Consider the following 19580-nt stretch of genomic DNA (forward strand, 5'->3'; position numbering starts at 1 on the left):
GATTCTGAACATGAAGTGTTTTAAATGTTTTAGAGCGATCTTTAAGCGAAAAAGGAGAGAATCGTATTACGGGGAAGAGGCCCCGCCAGAGGGTACACCAGCTCATTATATGGCTACGAATGTTGGGTTGTATACTATACTGTGGCTTAGCACTTGGAGTAAGATTACAGAAGGGAACGAGGAACTGACGTTTCCGAAATACGGAACGTTTAGATTAGAAGTGTTGCACCAGCTAAAAGCAGTTATGTCTTCATTGAGACCTTTGCCTAGACCAACACAGTTTGAAGCCCTTAATGCATGGATTAGGGCGGCGCACGACAGGAATCAGAACAGGCGTCAAGAAAGAGTGAGACGATCGGTAAGAGCAGTGCAAGACGCCAAATGGGATGAGGAAGCCAAGAAATGGAGAGTGCAGACTATTGAAGTGGATAAGTTGTACCCAGTGATAGAGGTTACAGGAGACAAGAGAGCCCCAGAGGAGGATGATGAGAGCGAGACAGAGGATAGCCTAATAAATAGGTTGTTGATAGATAGACCGCCTCCGTACAATAGACAGATGGAAGGTACCGAGCTCCCAAGGGAAGATAGGGTTGGCATAGGGGAGTATAGACCACTCCCTATAACGGATTGGGAACCCACCAAAGGTGAGGAAACACCTCAACCTAGTCCAGTACAGAGAGTAGTCGGAAGGTTTGTGGTACAGAAGGTGCCAGAAACGGAGCGTGCTGAGTCTTATCAATTGCCAGATGCCCTTCAAGTACCCGTTACCATAGGTCCTATAGTATCGATTTATAACCCAGAGAAAGTGCGAGAGGAGGAACAGGTACGGCTAGACAGAGAAAGAGCAGAAATGGAAAGAAGGAACAACATGATAAATGCCCGGAGGCAATTGCCAGGACCGAGAGAATGGAGCACCCCATTGGATTCAGCAGTGGATCCCAGAACAGATCAGGGGGGTCAGAGAGGACCGATGGATCTGAGAGGACCACGGCCGAAATCCTTCAAGGAGTTGAGAGCTGACTTGAGGGAGTGGGATGCTACCACAGGAACACCGAGTAATAGGTCAAGAGTGGAAGCTGAATGGGGAAGTAAGGGCAATGGGACATTGTCTCACTGCGGGGCTAGCAAAAGCGGTCAGGAGTGGAACGGAAAGAGTAAGGAGGGTAGACGAGAGATCCGTCATATCCCCGGTGGAAGTAAGCAAGAGCGAGAAGGTGGAAGTACAGAGTGTGGAAGGGCGTCTCGTCTCATTCACAGTGAGGGAGACCGAAGGACGCAAGAGTACAGGGATAGCTTTAAGTGCACTCACCATGCACATGGCGATATCAGACAGCATTGGAATCGCGGGAACATGGGGAGCCACGAGGTGTCTCACCATGCGTCAAGCGATCATGGACAGGAGCGGGATCGCGGGAGCATGGGGAGCTGTGAAGGGTCTTACCATGTGTTGAGCGATAATAGACAGCAGGGGAATTGCGAAAGCACGGGGAATAGAGCAGTGTTTCACCACACACCAAGAGGGGATGGAACTGCATGGGACCTGGAGAGATGGGAGCATGGGAGGACTCCCCATAACACGCCTGAACCAGACGTAGGACTCAGAGCTGTGATGGGAGAGACGTAGATGGGCTCTCTAGAGACAACACACTGAAAGCTGTGATAAAGGCAAAAAGGCTCGATGTGACCAGTTTAAAATCTGACCTGGACGAGATAATAGATGGTACGTTGCCTTTAGAAAGGATTGACATGTACGAGCAAGATGAGGTGCTGTTTATAGCAAAGGATATTACTCGGAAGGCGAGGGCAATTCACGAGAAATTATCTGAACTGGCAGACAAGTATATGGTAGACTTGTCGAGAACAAAGGCATTACAGGGTAACCATAGGCTGCATTATTCGGATCAGGACCTCGATGAGAGGAGGACAATTGGATTAAAAACACACATTAGGGAACTGATCACAGGAATAAGAGCATGGAGAGATCTGGATAAATGGGAAGAAAGGTGGTCCAAGAAAGGGACTGTCAGGCGGAGCGCGATTGTGATGTCCCCGGAGGGAGGGCCACTGCGGATGGAGGCATACCCTTTCCGAGAAATAGCGAATGGGAGTTATGTACATGTGCCCTGGAGTAGGGGAGATTTAGCTGCGTTTACCAATTCATTTCCAAAGTTAAGAGAGAACCCGGTAGAGTGGTACAAGCAGGTAGAGAGGTTTGTGAAGATCTCTAAGGTACTGTGGATCGATTTGAACACCTTATTTGATATTGTGGTCCCAGGAAAATTGTGGACAGCATGCAAAGTTAGTGTCGAATGGCCCACAGCAGAACCAGAAAGAAATGCTCATACTAATGGACCGTCAGAAAGAGTATTGGAAAAATATGAAAGGGTGATGACATGGCTGAAAGAGAAGGTACCACCGCAGGATATAGATTGGGTGAAAATAGACCGGACTAGACAGGAACCCAAGGAGACAGTCCATGAATTTTATGAGCGATTGCTGAAAACGTTCAAACAATACAGTGGACTAGATGTAATGGATCCCAAAGACATAGGACAGTTTGTATCGAAATTCGTTTTGGGATTGAGACCTGATATTTGTTTGATGATTCAGCAACATTTAATTTGCTGGCAAAAGAAACCATTGGATGAAATTTTGAGATACGCAAGGTATTGCAGTGATGAAATAGATTCCAAAGCAAAGAAACTTAAGGAGAAGTTGATGATGGTTCAGATGCAGTCGGCTGGAAAGGGTGGACAGCAGCAACAGGGAACAGGGACAATGGGAAGGACATCAAATAATCAGAATAGGGACAACGAGGAAAATCCGAGACCTAGAGTAGACCTTGCTACCTTGAAAAGGACGACAAAGTGCCACCAGTGTCACCAGGTGAGACATTGGAAACGCGAGTGTCCCTATAATCCTGAAAACGGAGAACTGGAAGTAGAGGAGGAAGAAGTTCAGACCATTCCAGTAAAAGGGGTGACAATACCTAAGGGTAAGGTGGTCAAAGGGGGGACATTGGCTCCTCGAGCCCAGTTCCCTCAACCACCAAAGATTGCGACAGGAGGAAAGATCTATAGACAAATGCCTCTTTTGGTAGGAGGAGAAGAGTGTTACTACGTTGATCCACTAACTGGACGGCGAGTGAGTAGAGAGGAGGACTGTACCCTCGGGGCAGTTCTAGAGGTGGATCAAAGGGGACCGTTTGTTGAGGCTGAGGTGGCAGGATGTCCTACGACATTCCTGGTAGATACTGGGGCTACTCGATCAACTTTGAGATCAGCAGTGGTTCCGGACCTGCCAATGTCTGGGGAGACCATTCAAGTGGTAGGAGTCGCAAATAGGAGAATGACTAACCCTTTGACGGAACCAGTGCTAGTGACAATAGGGAAATACAGCGATGAGCATCAGTTTGTAGTATGCGATTCTAGCCCTGTGTGTCTGTTAAGAAGAGACTTATTGTGCAAACTAAAATGCACCATATATTGCACGCCTCAGGGAGTAGAGGTACAGACTAACGACTATGATGCCACCTTTAAGGTTGCAAATTCAAAAGTATGCGTAGAGCTGTATCCTACCCTGACGGTGGAAGAGCTCCCTTGGGATTTAAGGGATACTGTGTCATCAGAAGTATGGGATTTCACTGGGGAAGAGATAGGATTGATTAAAGGAGTAAAACCAGTGAAAATCATGATAAAACCAAACGTTGAATATCCAAGAATGCCTCAATACAAATTGACCCCGGAGACGATTGCAGGAATAAAGCCCGTGATCGACTCCATGATTAAGCAGGGAATACTGAAGGAAATCGTGGGTAGTCCATGTAACTCCCCGATTATGGGTTTGCAGAAACCTAGTGGGAAATTCAGAATAGTTCAGGATCTCCGAACATAGTTGTTTCATGTTGTCCAGTGGTACCGAATCCATCAGTGATATTGTTTCAGATACCATTCCAAGCTGAGTGGTTCACAGTGATAGACCTTTGCCAGGCCTTCTTTTCAATTCCATTAGATGAGGAGAGCCAGTTTCTTTTCGCATTTAAGCTGGAAAATCGCGTCTTAAATGGTGTCGTATCCCACAGGGGTATACAGAAAGCCCATCGATTTTTAACCAGCTGCTGAAGAAAAATCTTGAAAGTCTAGTACTGCCACAGAACTCGGTTCTAGTTCAGTACATAGACGACCTACTTGTTGCGTCAGAAACAGAGGAAGCTTGTAAGATAGACACCATCACCTTGCTGAACCATTTAGCTGAAAATGGACACAAGGTGTCTCCGAGCAAATTACAGTACTGTCTGACAGAAGTACAGTACTTGGGTCACCGAATTGAAAAAGGAAAGCGGAAGGTGTCACCAGACAGGATAGAGGCGATCATGAAAATGAATTTGCCCACGACACAAAGAGAGGTCAGGATGTTCCTAGGAATGGTTGGTTATTGCCGACAGTGGATAGCTAACTTTTCCCTGAAAGCAAAACCCTTACAAAAACTGACGCACAAGGAGGTGAGTGATCCGGTACCATGGGACAAGGATTGTTTGATGTCATTCCTACAGCTGAGAGAGGACTTGTGTCGTGCTCCAGCTTTGGGAATGCCAGATTACGAAAAACCATTTCTACTTTACTGTTGTGAAAGAGAAGGTTGTGCTTTGTCAGTCCTAGCCCAAATTCATGGAAATGCCCGTAGACCAGTTGCATATTTCTCGGCTACTTTAGACCCAGTAGCCGCAGCGTTGCCCGGATGTCTCAAATCCGTTGCTGCAACGGGTGTCAGCATTGAGAGGTGTGAAAGTATCGTAATGGGACATCAATTAGTGGTGTATGTACCTCATTCTGTGGAACTGTTAATGACCAGGACCAAGACACAGCACTTGACCAATAAGAGGCTCACGCGCTACGAGCAAGTTATCCTTGCTGCGGAGAACGTGACCCTTAAGAGGTGCTCTGTTTTGAATCCTGCCACTTTGATGCCACTCCCTAATGATATAGAAGACGAGGAATGTGAAGATCACGATTGCCTTGATGTGACTGAACTATGTACCAAGCCTAGACCAGATATTGTGGATGAGCCATTGACCGACCCTGATGAAATTTTCTTTGTTGATGGCTCATGTGTAAGAGACAATACTGGTCAGTTGAGAGCAGCTTATGCTGTTTGCACCATTACTGGAGTTGTGGAAGCCGCTTGCCTGGAAGGAGTACACTCCGCTCAGGTAGCTGAAATCATTGCATTGACACGTGCCTGTTTAGCAGGTAGCAAAATTCGAGTCACCATTCACACAGATAGCCAATATGGTTTCGGTATAGTTCATGATTTCGGGCAATTGTGGTCTCAGAGAGGTTACATGACCTCCTCAGGTTCACCTATTCGAAATGGGGAGTTTGTGCGACTATTGTTAGAAGCGTTACAAGGTCCGACAGCAATTGCCGTTGTCAAATGCGTAGCCCATACCAAAAATACAGATTTTGTGTCCCAAGGAAACAGGTACGCCGATGAGGTTGCTCGCTACTGCGCAGAGCAAGGATACTCTTTCACGGAAGTGGAAGTGGGTGGGACACAGGAAAAGACAGAGTTAAACATGATGCTAGAAACAGTTGATACTTGCGATGATCTAAAAGGTATGCAGATTTTGAGAAAAAGACATGGGAAACTGCAGGTTGTGTAAAAAGTGAAATGGATTTGTGGATTTCAGCAGATGGAAGGGCAGTTTTACCAAATGAACTAGTGAGTCCAATGGCACGTCAGATACACGGTCCAGTACATTTAGGAAGAGACGCCATGCTGCGGGTATTTAGGCAGACTTGGTATAACCCCAAGTTTAGAGTAGCCGCAGAAGCAGTGTGTCAGAGGTGTGTAACATGTCAGCAATTGAACGTAGGGAAAAGGACACCAGTTACATTGAGTCACATTGGGAGGTCTGGTGGGCCTTTCAACAGGATGCAATTAGACTTTATTGAGATGCCAAAATGCAACCGTCTCAGGTATGTTCTGGTGGTTGTATGTATATTTTCCAGATGGGTCGAGGCATACCCTACACGCAGGTGTGACACACTCACAGTAGCAAAGTTGTTGCTTAGAGAGTTAATACCACGCTTCGGGGTGCCGGCCTCTTTGGAATCAGATAGAGGAACACATTTCAACAGTGAAGTTGTGAAGATGCTTTGCTCTGCATTAAATATTGATCAGAAGTTGCACTGTAGCTATAGACCAGAGGCTTCGGGAATTGTGGAGCAGATTAATGGGACGATAAAGTCCCGAATTGCCAAAGCGTGTTCATCGACATCCTTAAGCTGGCCTGATGCTCTGCCATTGGTACTCATGAGTATACGTAGCACACCAGACAGGAGAACAGGTCTCTCTCCACACGAAGTTCTAATGGGGAGGGCAATGAGACTTCCATCTGTTCCAACTGCAGCTTTGTTGAATATCACCGATGATCTGATCCTGGATTATTGCAAGGGACTTTCTGATGTCATTCATTCTGTGTCTCTTCAGGTGCGGGCTGCTGAAATTCCATCTTCCAGAGACCTATGCCACGACCTGTGCCCTGGTGACTGGGTGGTGGTGAAGAAGCACGTCCGGAAGAACTGCCTAGATGTGTGTTGGAGAGGACCCTACCAAATAATCCTGACAACGAATACTGCTGTCAAATGCGGAGGGCTGCCAAACTGGATACACGCCTCCCATACTCGAACAGTTCCAGCACCCCTGGAAGAAACAGCTCCTCTCACGGATGAAAATCCAGCTGTGGACAACAAATCAATAGAGGGGACCAGTCAAGCTGTGGGGGTGTCGGAGGAAGCTGGGAGCGTGTCAGATCAAGCGGAAGAAAGACAGGACGACAGTGAAACTGACGTTGCCACAGAAGGAGAAAGTTACTGTGAATACGGCTCAGACACTGATCAAGCCACAAGTGACCAAGAATCGAGTGTGAGGACAAGAAATGGGAGAACAAGGCGTGGAGAAGCTAGTTGGCCTGAAAGGAAGAAGAGGCCGAGCTTGAAGCCAACTCCAGGAAGAACCCTTGCTCCTATATCCAAAGACTCAGATCTGGACGAAGGTGCACAGAATCAAGAACAGGAGGGTCCAAGAAGATCAAGGAGGGTGCGCGTGCCCTGCAGAAGATACGCCACTCCTGAGTGGACCTACCTGGCAGCAGATGTCTTGTGCACGGAGATCCGGGAGGGTGAGGGAAGTGACAGTGACCAGTACTGACCCAATCATAAAGTTGGAAGTGGCGTTGTTGGTACCAGGAGTTGAGGCTGAAGGGTTGCTGACACTCACTGTCCCCAATCCTCCTTACCTGAGCAGAATAAGAGAACTGGTTTTAAACAGAGTAGAATTTCCGACTTTTGGTTCAACGGTATCAGCACTCGAGGAGGCAATCCTTCGCTTAGAACTGTTAGAATACGTGATTAGAGCTGCTGGAACACGCATGATAGTAGACACCTAAAGACTCTGTAAATAAACAAGATTGGGTTGTACCGTGACCAATCGTTTTGCCCCACTATCAAATCTTTCAGAAACTGATTGACTGGATAATTCAGGCACACTACTGACTGAGCCAATCCAACCGCATTCCACATGCAAGTTGTTAAGTTGGAACATTGCAGGTGTTAGAGCCAAAATGGGGGATCAGATATGGAGGGAATATATTTCAGGGTTTGACATTATATCCCTACAAGAAACTTGGGACCCTGATAACTCCTTCTCAATGGACGGTTATTGCCATTTCTCCGTTCCTGCAAGGAAAGGTAACGCAGGTAGAGCCAAGGGTGGTCTACTGTCATTTTTCTCTTTGGACCTCAAAGGCTCTTATAAACAACTGGACACAGGTAGTCAGAACTGCCTTGCAGTAGAATTCGCTGGGTCTAACACACTTAAGCTGTTATTTATAAATTTTTATAATACTGCTGAAACAGATAATAATTTTGATCTGTTAGACCAATTTATTAACAGTTATAGTAGAAAGTCAAATTATTTTGAAATTTTGTTTATGGGGGACCTAAATATTCACCCCTGTAGGAGCCAGTGTGGGAGTGAGTATTATGAGGGCCCTCAGTTCTCCGCATTATCCCACTTTGAACACACAAAAGAAGGGGAAAATCTGGAATGCTTCCTAGCTAACTGGAATCTTTATGAATCAAGTTGCGGGCAGGGTGAAATTAGGATCCCCACTTTTAAGGGTAAGGACAGGGGTACAATTATTGATTATGTTTTTGTTACATCTCATTTGTTACGTTTTGTGTTATACTATAATGTGGAGGTTTCAATTTTTAGCGACCACAATCCTGTGCTATTGGAGCTGGCAACCGGAGAATCACTGGCATTTAGGGACTCACAACATAGAGTTCAAAATGAAGTTGCCACCAGAGATCAGGGGAGAAGATTAAAATGGACGAAAGTGGTACCTGATATCTTTATAGCGGACATGATGGTTGCAACCAGGGCAGAGATAACAATATGTTCAAACAATGAGGCAGATGGAAGTGATATTATTAATGCCTATAATGCGATCTGTTTGCACCTAAAAGACAACCTAATTACCAAGGGGAAATCTAAAACTGGGCCAGGTGAGAGGTGGTTCAATAAAAAATGCTCAGATGCACATGCAGCCCTACTTAAAGCACTTAAAGCTATCCCTAGGGATAAGGACTTAGTAACTAAATGCAGACGGGCATACAAGTTGGTGATGAACGAAAGAAAGCGGGAATTAAGGGATGAAGCATGGCAGAAACTGTTGACACCGGATGTTCTGAGAGATAGCAGTAAATTTTGGGCCACAGTCAACCAACCTGTCTTCACAAACTCGGATAATGGCCCCATGGACTGTAACATCACAGATGAGGCCTGGATTGCACATTTTGAGGAGATTTATAGCCTGCCCCTAAACTGCCAAAATTCTGAGGTTTCATTCCCTGAAAACACCCTTTCAAGGTTGACCTTTGAAACCGCGGAGGTGACGAAGGCCATTGAGGAAATGTCCAAAATTAAGGCGCCTGGACCAGATGGAGTCCCAGCTGACCTATTTAAAGCTGCCCCAAGTTTGTGGTCTAAAATTTTAGTAAACGTATTTAATTCTATTACAAAAGATAGTATCCCACAATCATGGTTAACGTCAACCATCATCCCGGTTTATAAAAAAGGATCTAGGCAGGACCCCTCCTGCTACAGACCAATTTCTTTGATAGATTCCTCTGTTAAGGTTCTCGGAAGGGTGATCCTGCATAGATTAAATGATTGGCTGACGGAAAAAGGGTTCCTTTCCAATATGCAATATGGTTTTAGGTCAAATAGAGGAACCATTGACCAATGTTCAAATCTGCAATTATTGGTTAGCAAGTATACTACGGCTAAAGAGGGCAATCTATATTTGGGTTTTATGGACCTATCCTCTGCATTCGACCTAGTTAATAGGTCGAAGCTCTGGATGGGTCTTCTTGAGCTAGGTCTGGACCCACCCCTAGTGCACTTTATGGCAAATCTCCATACAAACTTATTTGCCAAAGTAAGAGTGGGTATGGATGGACGTTGTACAAGGCCATTTAGTTCTAATAGAGGGGTAAGACAGGGGTGCATCTTGGCACCTCTGTTGTTTACACTCTATATTAATGCCCTGGAGGCTGAGCTGGGGGAGGTCTCACAGGATATTCCGCGTATAGGGGAGCAGGTAATACCAGTTCTCCTGTATGCGGATGATGCCGTACTTATGGCCCGCACTGGGGTGAGCCTCCAAAAACTGCTGAACGCCTTTGGCACCTTTATGAGTAACCTTGATCTCAAGGTCAATGCAAAAAAATCTCAGGTTTTAATCGCAGGGAAGGGCAGAAATAAGGGGAAATTAAAAAATTTCTATTGTAATAATGAAGTGGTTTGTAGGGTGTCTTCCTTTCCCTATTTGGGGGTACTGTTCGATGAAAAGGGCACCTGGGCTCCACAAAATACAAGTCGTAGTATGCTTTTTTGTAGAAGTGTTGCGGGCCTTATGAGCTTTGCTAAAAAACTGGGAGGCAGACCGGTTGAAGCCATCATTAAGGTCTACAAAGCTAAATGCTTGGCAGTGGCCTCCTATGGATGCCAAATATGGGGTTGCACCGTACCCAAAAAAATACAACTGGTAGAAAATAAATTTCTGAGGGGGCTTCTTTCAGTCCCCCAGTCTACGCCCACATTTACAACACATACGGAAGTGGGGATTGGATATATCTCAGACTATATCCAAATAGCACCCCTTCTGTATTGGCTAAAAATCTGGCTTAATAAAGAAATTACTTTAAACCACTCCATTATTAAAGACTGCCTTCATCTAGAGAGGTCTGATAAAATTGTATGGCTGAATTATATCAAAAATGGTCTGTTAAAAATAGGTCGCTCAGACATGTTCTATTCTCCCGAATTAATAACCAAAAAGGATATTTTGCCAACAAAAAAGGCCCTAGAGGACCTTTTTAAATTAGATCGGGAGGAGACGGAGCTGAGAAAGCCTCTTGTTAGACAAAATTATGGACTGGTCAGCTGCCCAGGACCGGAACCATATTTAATAGTGGTGAATAATCGACACCACAGATTTCTGCTGACAAGATTCCGCCTAAACCTGATTCATTACTCCTTAGGAGTTTTCCGCACTTGGTGCGCACCTGACAAGGCGGACCCCTGCACTTGTGATTGCTTCTCATTACAAGACACACTCCATTTTGTCATGTTTTGCACTCACTATGAAGTATGTAGACGGAAATATTTGTTACCACTCCTGAAGAAGGCGGGCTTTATTCAGGTGAGGCCCGCTCTAATATACCTAATGCAATTGGGTAACCCTTATATTATGTTCTGTGTGGCCAGTTTTTTGACGGCAGCCACTCGCATAAGGAAAAATACCATCAGCCTTCCGCAGATCCGAAGCTGTTTTGAGTAATGTTTCTCTTGTGTAAATACGTATTCCATTTTATCAAGGCAGTAGTACTGACAGTTTTTAAATGGTATATATTTTCCTTTTTTTTAAAACTTTTAATATTTGAAATTTCTCTTTTTAATATGTATTGTATTTTTTAACATTGATGGAAAAAATGTACTGTATTGAAATTTGTTAGATTGTAACTTTTTGTATAATTGTACCTTGTCTTTTATGATATTAATTTTATCGAATAAAGAATATTTGAAAAAAAAAGATTGAGAAGATAACCTAGCGCCAGGTGGAAGAAGAAGAAATTTAGGGACTCTTCCATTTAGTGGATGGAGAAGGGCTAGGGTTGTCTGTTGCTATAATTCAAAGGACTGATTTCACAAGAAGGATTGTCAGCTTCCAGGTGTGGTTCGAAAAGACCGAAAGGAGCAAAGAAAGAGACTTTGTGTTGTAACAGAAAATTAGAACTACACTGTCTTGAGATCATGGAGGCCGGCAACCCGAACCGCAAAGCAAAATGCATAGTAGGCACACTTTTAGGGGGGGTAATTTTTCTTATAGCTCTAGTAGTTACCGTATCATATATAGTTGGACATGAAAATGAAGCGAAGGCAACAAATGAAGCAAAGGTTGTAGTAACCCTGAAACCTACTACTGCTGGTAAAAAGGGAGACAATACAGAGAAAGAGAAAGCTTTACTAGCAGCAGAAGCTCGTAGGTTGCACGTAGATGAATCACAGGGAAATTTCAAGTCAAATGCATATGCTAAATTACTGTATGAATACATTGATGGCATGGACGCAAAAGACTGTTACGTCTGCATGCAATTGCCAGCCTCTGTAGACGAAGGTATCAGGTATCATCATCTTCCATTGACTTATGGAATTACATGTAGTTTGTTGCTTAGTATATTTTATGAACGCGATAGCTTTGAGTATTACTTTTCAAACTTTGACGCTGTTTTACCAGAGGTCCCAGCCTACAAGCATATGAATAAATGGGACTATTACAAGAGTGAGGATCGATTAAGGAAATTTTTCATTCCTTGGAGAACGTTAGATACTTCATATGCCCGAAGAAATAATTTGACTTGCAAAGTGTCAGAAATTGAGAAAAAGTTTATAGGGCAGGTAGATGATCGATACAGGAGGCAGAAGATTCTAAAGGCTTCAGGTCAATGGAAAACAGATTGGACCGAGGAGGAAAAGTCACACAAGAGAAAGGGTAGTAACGGTCCAATAGCTTTAGATCGAGAGCAAAGAGGGAAACTATGTGTATACAGGGGTAAAACCTACTATGAGAATGTGTTTGTGGGAGAAGTAAGTTGTGAACATGCTTTCCAAATAGAATATTATACAAAGGATTTCTTGAAAGGAATGCAGGTGATTCCAAATGTATATTTTGTCTGTGGAAGAAATGCATACGTGAAACTACCGGATAATTGGTACGGATCATGTTATTTAGCAATTGTCTTCCCCAAAATATATCATGCTAAGGATCTAGAAATCATAGAGGGAAGAACTCAAGCCAGAGGGAGAAGGGATGTAAGCAATGATGAGGTAGTTGGAGACGTATTTGGTGCTATGTTCCCTCTTTTAGGGTTAATACTGAATGATGTCAAGATCAGGAGATTGGCAACAGTTGTAGATAGATTATCTGCCAGTACTGCTTGATCATTAATGCTGGTGGAGGGAGAGATGCAATCGATAAGAGCAATGGTTCTCCAGAACCGACTTGCTTTAGACGTTCTGTTAGCCAAAGAGGGCGGAGTCTGTAAGGCTTTGAAGGTCCAGGAATGTTGCACTTACATTCCAGACAATTCAAAACCTCTTGAGAAATATATACAGAATATCACTGAAATTCATCAAGAAATTGAGGATTTGACAAAGGTGAATGTGTGGGAAAAAGTGGGTCATGGAATGGGTAAAGTTGGAGGTTGGTTTGCCAATCTAGGGAAGAGTTTCATTTGGTACATACTGAAACCTATCATCATAATAGTGATTTGCGTAATCACACTGTGGGGATTAGTGAAGTTGTATCAATGGTATAGGTCAAATAGGTTGCAAAGATCCATGAGAGAACAGGAGCAGAGGTTAGCTGCGATGCAGGATAACCAGTACAGGAGTCTGAGGGCTCTAGAGATGATAAAGCGAGGGAGCGTTGCAACGAGTTCTGTTTGATTCAATTCATTCCTTCAGGGATGGTGTTGTGATGGTGATGACCTCTAAAGGTCATCAAAGGGGGGAACTGAGAGAGCGCAATTTGAGTAAAATGTAGAAGTGCACCATATTTACAAGCACGTTGCACGAGTTTAGTTAGAGGAACATAAGAGGGTCGAATATATATAGAGTGCATACACATACGAGTGTTTAACTAATATAGAATGCATATATCAGTGTGAGAAGCTAATGTAGTAATGTTTAGAGATGTTAGAATGTTATTAGGTTCCATGTTATGTGGCTGTTGCAGAAGAGAATGTAATGCTGTCAAACGTAGAAATGTGTAGGCCTCATGGCAGTGCATTAAGAAAGAAAACGTGCCTTTACATTCACACATAAGATGGACTACTGTTGTTATAATTCAAAGTATTATCGATCATAGACTGAAAATATGTTTTATAGAAGTGTTTCCTATAATCAGTGTGTAATAAGTTAGAATATTGTTTTAGGCTGAGAAATAAAGGTTCATAGAGTGCACAGGCCTGTTTCATATAATTTAGTAGGCCTGGAGAGATAAAGTCGTTTCTTTTGATCTGCATGTGCTAGTTAAAATCAGGTCGTGTTAAGCATAAATTGTGGACCATGTTCGAAGTTTTACGACTTGTGAGATAAGCTGGAGGCCGGAATTTGGGGCCCACTTCATGGGTATCTGTTTGCAGGTGTGAGGGGGTTCCAATCAAGAGAGTGATGAATAGAGTTCTGTTCTGGGAGACAGGCACAGGCCTGGAGGAGGCTTCAGGAATTTCCTGGGGGGTACCGTCGTGCCGAGAAGAGCCTGAGAAGCAAGGTCAATGCTAACAAGAAGCCCAGAGGAGTATCAGCATGGAAAAAGCCAGAACCGACACCACGTGAGAGGTGTACGTGAGGGGCGTCTCTGAGGGGCGTTTCAACTGTAATTGTGATTTTGTATTAGGGACAGCACCCCTGGGTGGAGTTAGAGCAGATGGCCTGAGGAACCTTAGAGAGCGGATGGTAGGCAGAGAGGGCATGACTGCGATGCACAGATTTACAACAGAGACTAAGGGAAAGTGAGTGAACTTCTTTGGAAGTCACCACGGCTGACACCTTTTTAGGTTAAGATCTTGCTAAGTAGGGATGTCACTTAGTCTAGTGTAGGGACAGTCTAATCTGGATTTTTCTTCCTTTTGTAAATGACGCTCAAGTTACAACTTGTGTCTATTCTTGCAAACTTGCTGATCTTTGAATTAGTCTTGGTGATATTCTTCTGTCGCCTAAGAGCATTTAGAGAATTCATGTTTGTATTGATGCCAGTATATCTTTTGAACCTTACATTGAGATGTTTGTATCTCCAGTTATCTTTGGCTTTATAATAAAACTTTAAAACTTATTCGTGTTAAGTGGTTCTTCAGAGTTGTGCAAAGTCTTGAGCTGATTAACCTGGTAGTGGATTGCTTTTTACTCTATGACAGGCAACAAAGGTTCAGTCGACCTGAGTGGGGATCTAGTTCTATAGTAATCAGATAAGAGATCAAAAATCCCGCCTTATCAATTGTAATAGGAGATCCTGAATCTGCCATGACTGGAACCTAAATTCTACCAAACAACACATTACGCTAAAGTCCTTTGACCTTCTTAATATTGAAAACAGTATTGCATTCCACAGATCTCAGCGCTGTTCACTCTTGTGTTTTTGTCTCCCAGACCTAAACACCCCTTGGAAATGGCCCATTTTTTTGCAAAGCATTCATTTCTTGACTAAGGCAAGTCAAGTCACATAAGTGCTAAAATACGATTTCGACTCACACCTGAAACACTGGTAGAACCTTTCCAAAAAGGTTGCTTAACAGGTCTAGATTTATTCACTACATTGACATAGTCTGCTACATCATTTCCCGGAACCTTCACCACGCTAGCAGACTGTTCATGAAAAAGTGCCCTCGAAGTGACCATGGAGCACTAGATGCTCCTTGCAATATCAATTGTTTCCATGAGTGTGGGTTTTCTGCAGCTAAGGAGGCGTTCCTGAATCTTCTTAGAAAAGCAAGCACAGACAAATTGATCCCGAACATGAATGTTAGTGTGAGCCTCAAACTCGCATGTGAATGCCAAAACTGCAAATTTCAAATCTATTCATCCATACGTTCATCTGCGCTTTGCCTCCTCATGAAAAAGTCATGTCTTTCCAGCATTATGCTTGGCTCTTGATCATATTTCTTTCTCATTGGGGTCAATGCCTCCTTGTAAGTATCCTATTGCTCACTATCACCAGCACTTCCTTGATGGGGGGCAATGGAAGCGAAGTTTTCAAGCCCTAGGCAACCATATAAAATTGCTACTTGGCGAACAGGTGGAAACTTGACAGCATTGATGGCCACAGGATGACTTTCAAACATTTTGACCAATTGCCCGCATCGAATATTGGGTTTTCCTGGATGGTGTAAGACAGGAGGAGGCTGCGCAAACGGCTGTGAAGTCACAGTATTGCAAGCAAAAAATAAAGCCAATATTACAATATGGGTGAAAATGATAGAATGCAAGTAATAACAATAAAAGCAAATGTGTGAATTAAGCATGGGCGAATTTTGAGAATCTGGCGTTCGCGAATTTTGCGAATTTGCGAACTCGCAATCCGCAAAATCAGCGGATTCTTGCGAATTTTTTTTTTTTGTGTTCACAAGGATTTCTGCCAGTTTGCAAGGATTTCTGCCAGTTCGCGAGGGTTTTGTACCAGTTCGCAATTGCGAACTTACATGTCGGCTCGCAACGGTCACGATTATGTTGTTTCTACGTCTGGTTCATCATCACAGGTTCCCAGCACCCTCTGTTTCACCCCTGCCACCCTCTGTTTCACCCATGCCACCCTCTGGTACATCAATGCCACCCTCTGGTTCATCATCACTGTAGATTATGGGGGGGAAAAAGCAAGCACACCTGCCTGCTTCAACTGACATGAATTAATTTGGGGTTGATTTATTAATGTGTCACTGTTTAAAAATTCCAGTCTGGCACCTGCTTCCATATCTCTAATTTGCTTTCTGTTGCAGTGCAAATTTTTTTTCCAGGACCTTTGTGGCCTACTTGTAGCTATTCTATGAGCCTGCTGTGAGGGTCAGAGCAGGGTCATACAATTGTTGCAACTAGCAACTGAACTCTGGAGGGGCCCTTGTCAGGAAGCACTACAGGGAATGGTTACTAATAATGAGTTTGAACTTTTGAACCTGCTGAATGCTTTTTTTGTGTTCGCAAGGAATTCTGCCAGTTCTCAAGGATTTCTGCCAGTTCGCGAGGGTTTTGTACCAGTTCGCAATTGCGAACTTACATGTCGGCTCGCAACGGTCACGATTATGTTGTTTCTACATCTGGTTCATCATCACAGGTTCCTAGCACCCTCTGTTGCACCCCTGCCACCCTCTGTTTCACCCATGCCACCCTCTGGTACAGCAATGCCACCCTCTGGTTCATCATCACTGTAGATTATGGGGGGAAAAAGCAAGCACACCTGCCTGCTTCAACTGACATGAATTAATTTGGGGTTGATTTATTAATGTGTCACTGTTTTAAAATTCCAGTCTGGCACCTGCTTCCTTATTTGTAATTTGCTTTCTGTTGCAGTGCAATTTTTTTTTCCAGGACCTTTGTGGCCTACTTGTAGCTATTCTATGAGCCTGCTGTGAGGGTCAGAGCAGGGTCATACAATTGTTGCAACTAGCAACTGAACTCTGGAGGGGCCCTTGTCAGGAAGCACTACAGGGAATGGTTACTAATGATGAGTTTGAACTTTTGAACCTGCTGAATGCTTTTTTTGTGTTCGCAAGGATTTCTGCCAGTTCGCAAGGATTTCTGCCAGTTCGCGAGGGTTTTGTACCAGTTCGCAATTGCGAACTTACACCGCACGCCGCAAAATTGTATCACCAAGAAAAAAAAATCCGCTGCGTGCGAATTTGCGGATTTTCGGTAAATTCGCGAGCGTTCGCGGATTGCCAATTTACCGAAAATCCGCAAAATCCGCGAGCGTAACGGATTTTCCGCCCATGCTTAGTGTGAACCTCTACTACAGAAACTGTTAATTAGTTGTTAAATTCGCAGACACAGCAGTTAAATAATAGTGAGCCTGTCACTGAAAGTGCAAGCTTACAGGTCGAGCAACCATAAAAGGAATGTGAAAGAGGTGTGCCTTTCACCAAGATGACAGATCATCAACATTTAAGGGTGAGCCTGTCACTGAAGCTGTCAGGTGGATAAATAAACAATAAGAATTTAAAGGTCAGCCTGTCACCAAAAGTGCAGGCTCAAAGCTTGAAAACAGTTACCCAATGTAAGGAGAGAATATGTGCCTGTCACCACAAGTGCAGGCAGGAGTGGATCCTACCTCAATTTGCAGCTGTCAGCAGTGCAAGTCAAGTAAGGGGCTATGCCTGCAGCCCAATCCAAGATGGCTGTGTGCATGGTGAAGCTCACCTTTGAACGTGATGGCATTACGATGATTCAACGTGCAGGCTATTTCAATCGGCTTACATCACACTGAAGGAAACTTAAAGTTGAAAGCACCGGGCACCGAATCCTGGAACCAGCAGGAAACTAGGCAGAGTTTAGACCGAAAGGCCCCATGATTCCGGAACGGCATGGATCGGATGCAGGACGGTGAGTGTCGGACGAGTGGGGAGTCCAGATCATCGCCAAGATGTGGCATCAAAGATGACTGCTCCAGAACAGGTAGGTATTTTCAATATTTATTCAGTATTTACAGCACCCACAACTGAGGTTGCCCGACGCATGCGAAGGACTCTGCAAAATAACTCAACGTTTACAGAGACTTTGCACCCATTGTTCCAGGCTCAGTCCTGGAGCAGTATTAAAATTATATAAGCAGTGCATGGCACAGAGCACCCACGTGCTGCAGTGGCATTCGTGGTGCCTTCATATCACAAACGCCTGTTCTTATGCCCTGGATTGCAGGCAGTTTGATGTAAGAAACACTGGTGTGGCTGTATCAAAGGGGTAATAAATCTCACCGGCTTCAATTACTTTTAGTCTTCGTTTGTCTGTATTTACCATTCTTTTCAGGCTTCTTAGTTTCTTTAATTTCTTCCCCCTTGCTTCATCTGTAAGCTGTTTAACTCTTGGTTTCTTCTTCTGTTTCCTTTCAAATCTTCATAACCTTCCTGCATGCATGGTTACTTTCCTAGATCATCGCCAGTGTTGTATTGGAAGCAACATCCTACATGTAGACCGTATTGCAGCACACAAGATACAACAGTGTCATCCAAGCCTTGGTCCTCTCTAGACTTGACTGGGGGAATGGTATCCTTCCCAGTCTTCCTAAAACTCCCCTTGGCCCCAGAAAAGCCTTTCTGAATGCTGCTGCTCACCTAGCCACAGGATCTGGTCGCTTCAACCTCATCTTGCATGACCTGTCGTCTCTAGACGGTTCCCCATTCATGGCAGATGCAGGGATTACAATTGTCTGCACTGTTTACAAGATCTTACTCACAATCAAGCTCATCACTAGGCAACAAGCCAAAGCTTTCAAGCACTACTCCTCAACTACAGAGCACTGACTCTCTTCATGAGGTCCAGACTTTCAGAAAATGCCCTTCCTGAATTAGCCCTTCTCAGGATGTATGCCTGGGATTTGTAACTCACTTCCCCCTCACATCAGGAGGGCCATATCCTCACAACCACTTATGAAGAAACAACTGAAAGACTTTCTTTTGTTAAACACGTTCCTGCACTCTGCTCCAGCTTATTCTTTGAGTCTAGCATTAGATACTTAATTTCTTCTGGATGTTGTTTGACTATTGCTATATTATGTTATGTTAAAAGCAATTTATAAAGCGCACGTTCACCAACGGGTTCTTGGCGCTAAGCGGGGTCGAACAGTTGCTGGGACCGTAAATGGGGATTTCGATTGTAGGCCTGAACAATAGCCAAGTTTTGAGTACCTTCCTAAACTGAGTATAGGAAGTGGACATACCAATTCGGGGGGAAGAGAATTCCAGAATTGTGGTGCCAGAGCCGAGAATCTTAGACCCCGTGTTTTTTTACATTTAAATGGACAAAGGGTCAACAGATTCATGTTTGCAGAGCGTAAATCGCGGACAGAAACATAGCGCCATACTTTAGATGCGATGAAGGCCGGATAACGATCCGAGAGGGCTTTGTAGGTTGTGCAGCCTAATTTAAAGAGACAGCTTTGGGTCACGGGAAGCCAATGTACGTTTTTCAACAAAGGCTTCAAATGGTGAGATTTAGATTGGCCATAAACTAGCCTATCGGCTTGGTTCTGCACCAGTTGAAGCCAACATAGTTGGTAAGCTGTTATGCCGGTATACAGGGAGTTAGCGTAGTCAATACGCGACATAACCAGAGCAAGTATAACTTGGATCCGAGTCTCGATGGGTAAATATCTGCTTATTTTACAAATTTACCAGAGATGAAAGGAACAAGCAGAGACCACAGCATTTATCTGTGCCTTCATCGTGAGGTCGTTGCTAATCACAATT

At 44.1% G+C, this 19580-nt stretch overlaps 1 pseudogene; it reads left to right on the top strand.

The window, feature by feature from the left end:
• The first annotated feature begins 11382 nt into the window (after positions 1-11382).
• Positions 11383-13077, top strand: LOC147747406 (uncharacterized; annotated as a pseudogene).
• Positions 13078-19580: the final 6503 nt, after the last annotated feature.

Source organism: Lissotriton vulgaris, chromosome 1_1, assembly GCF_964263255.1.
Source record: "Lissotriton vulgaris chromosome 1_1, aLisVul1.2, whole genome shotgun sequence".
Classification (NCBI taxonomy): Eukaryota; Metazoa; Chordata; class Amphibia; order Caudata; family Salamandridae; genus Lissotriton; species Lissotriton vulgaris.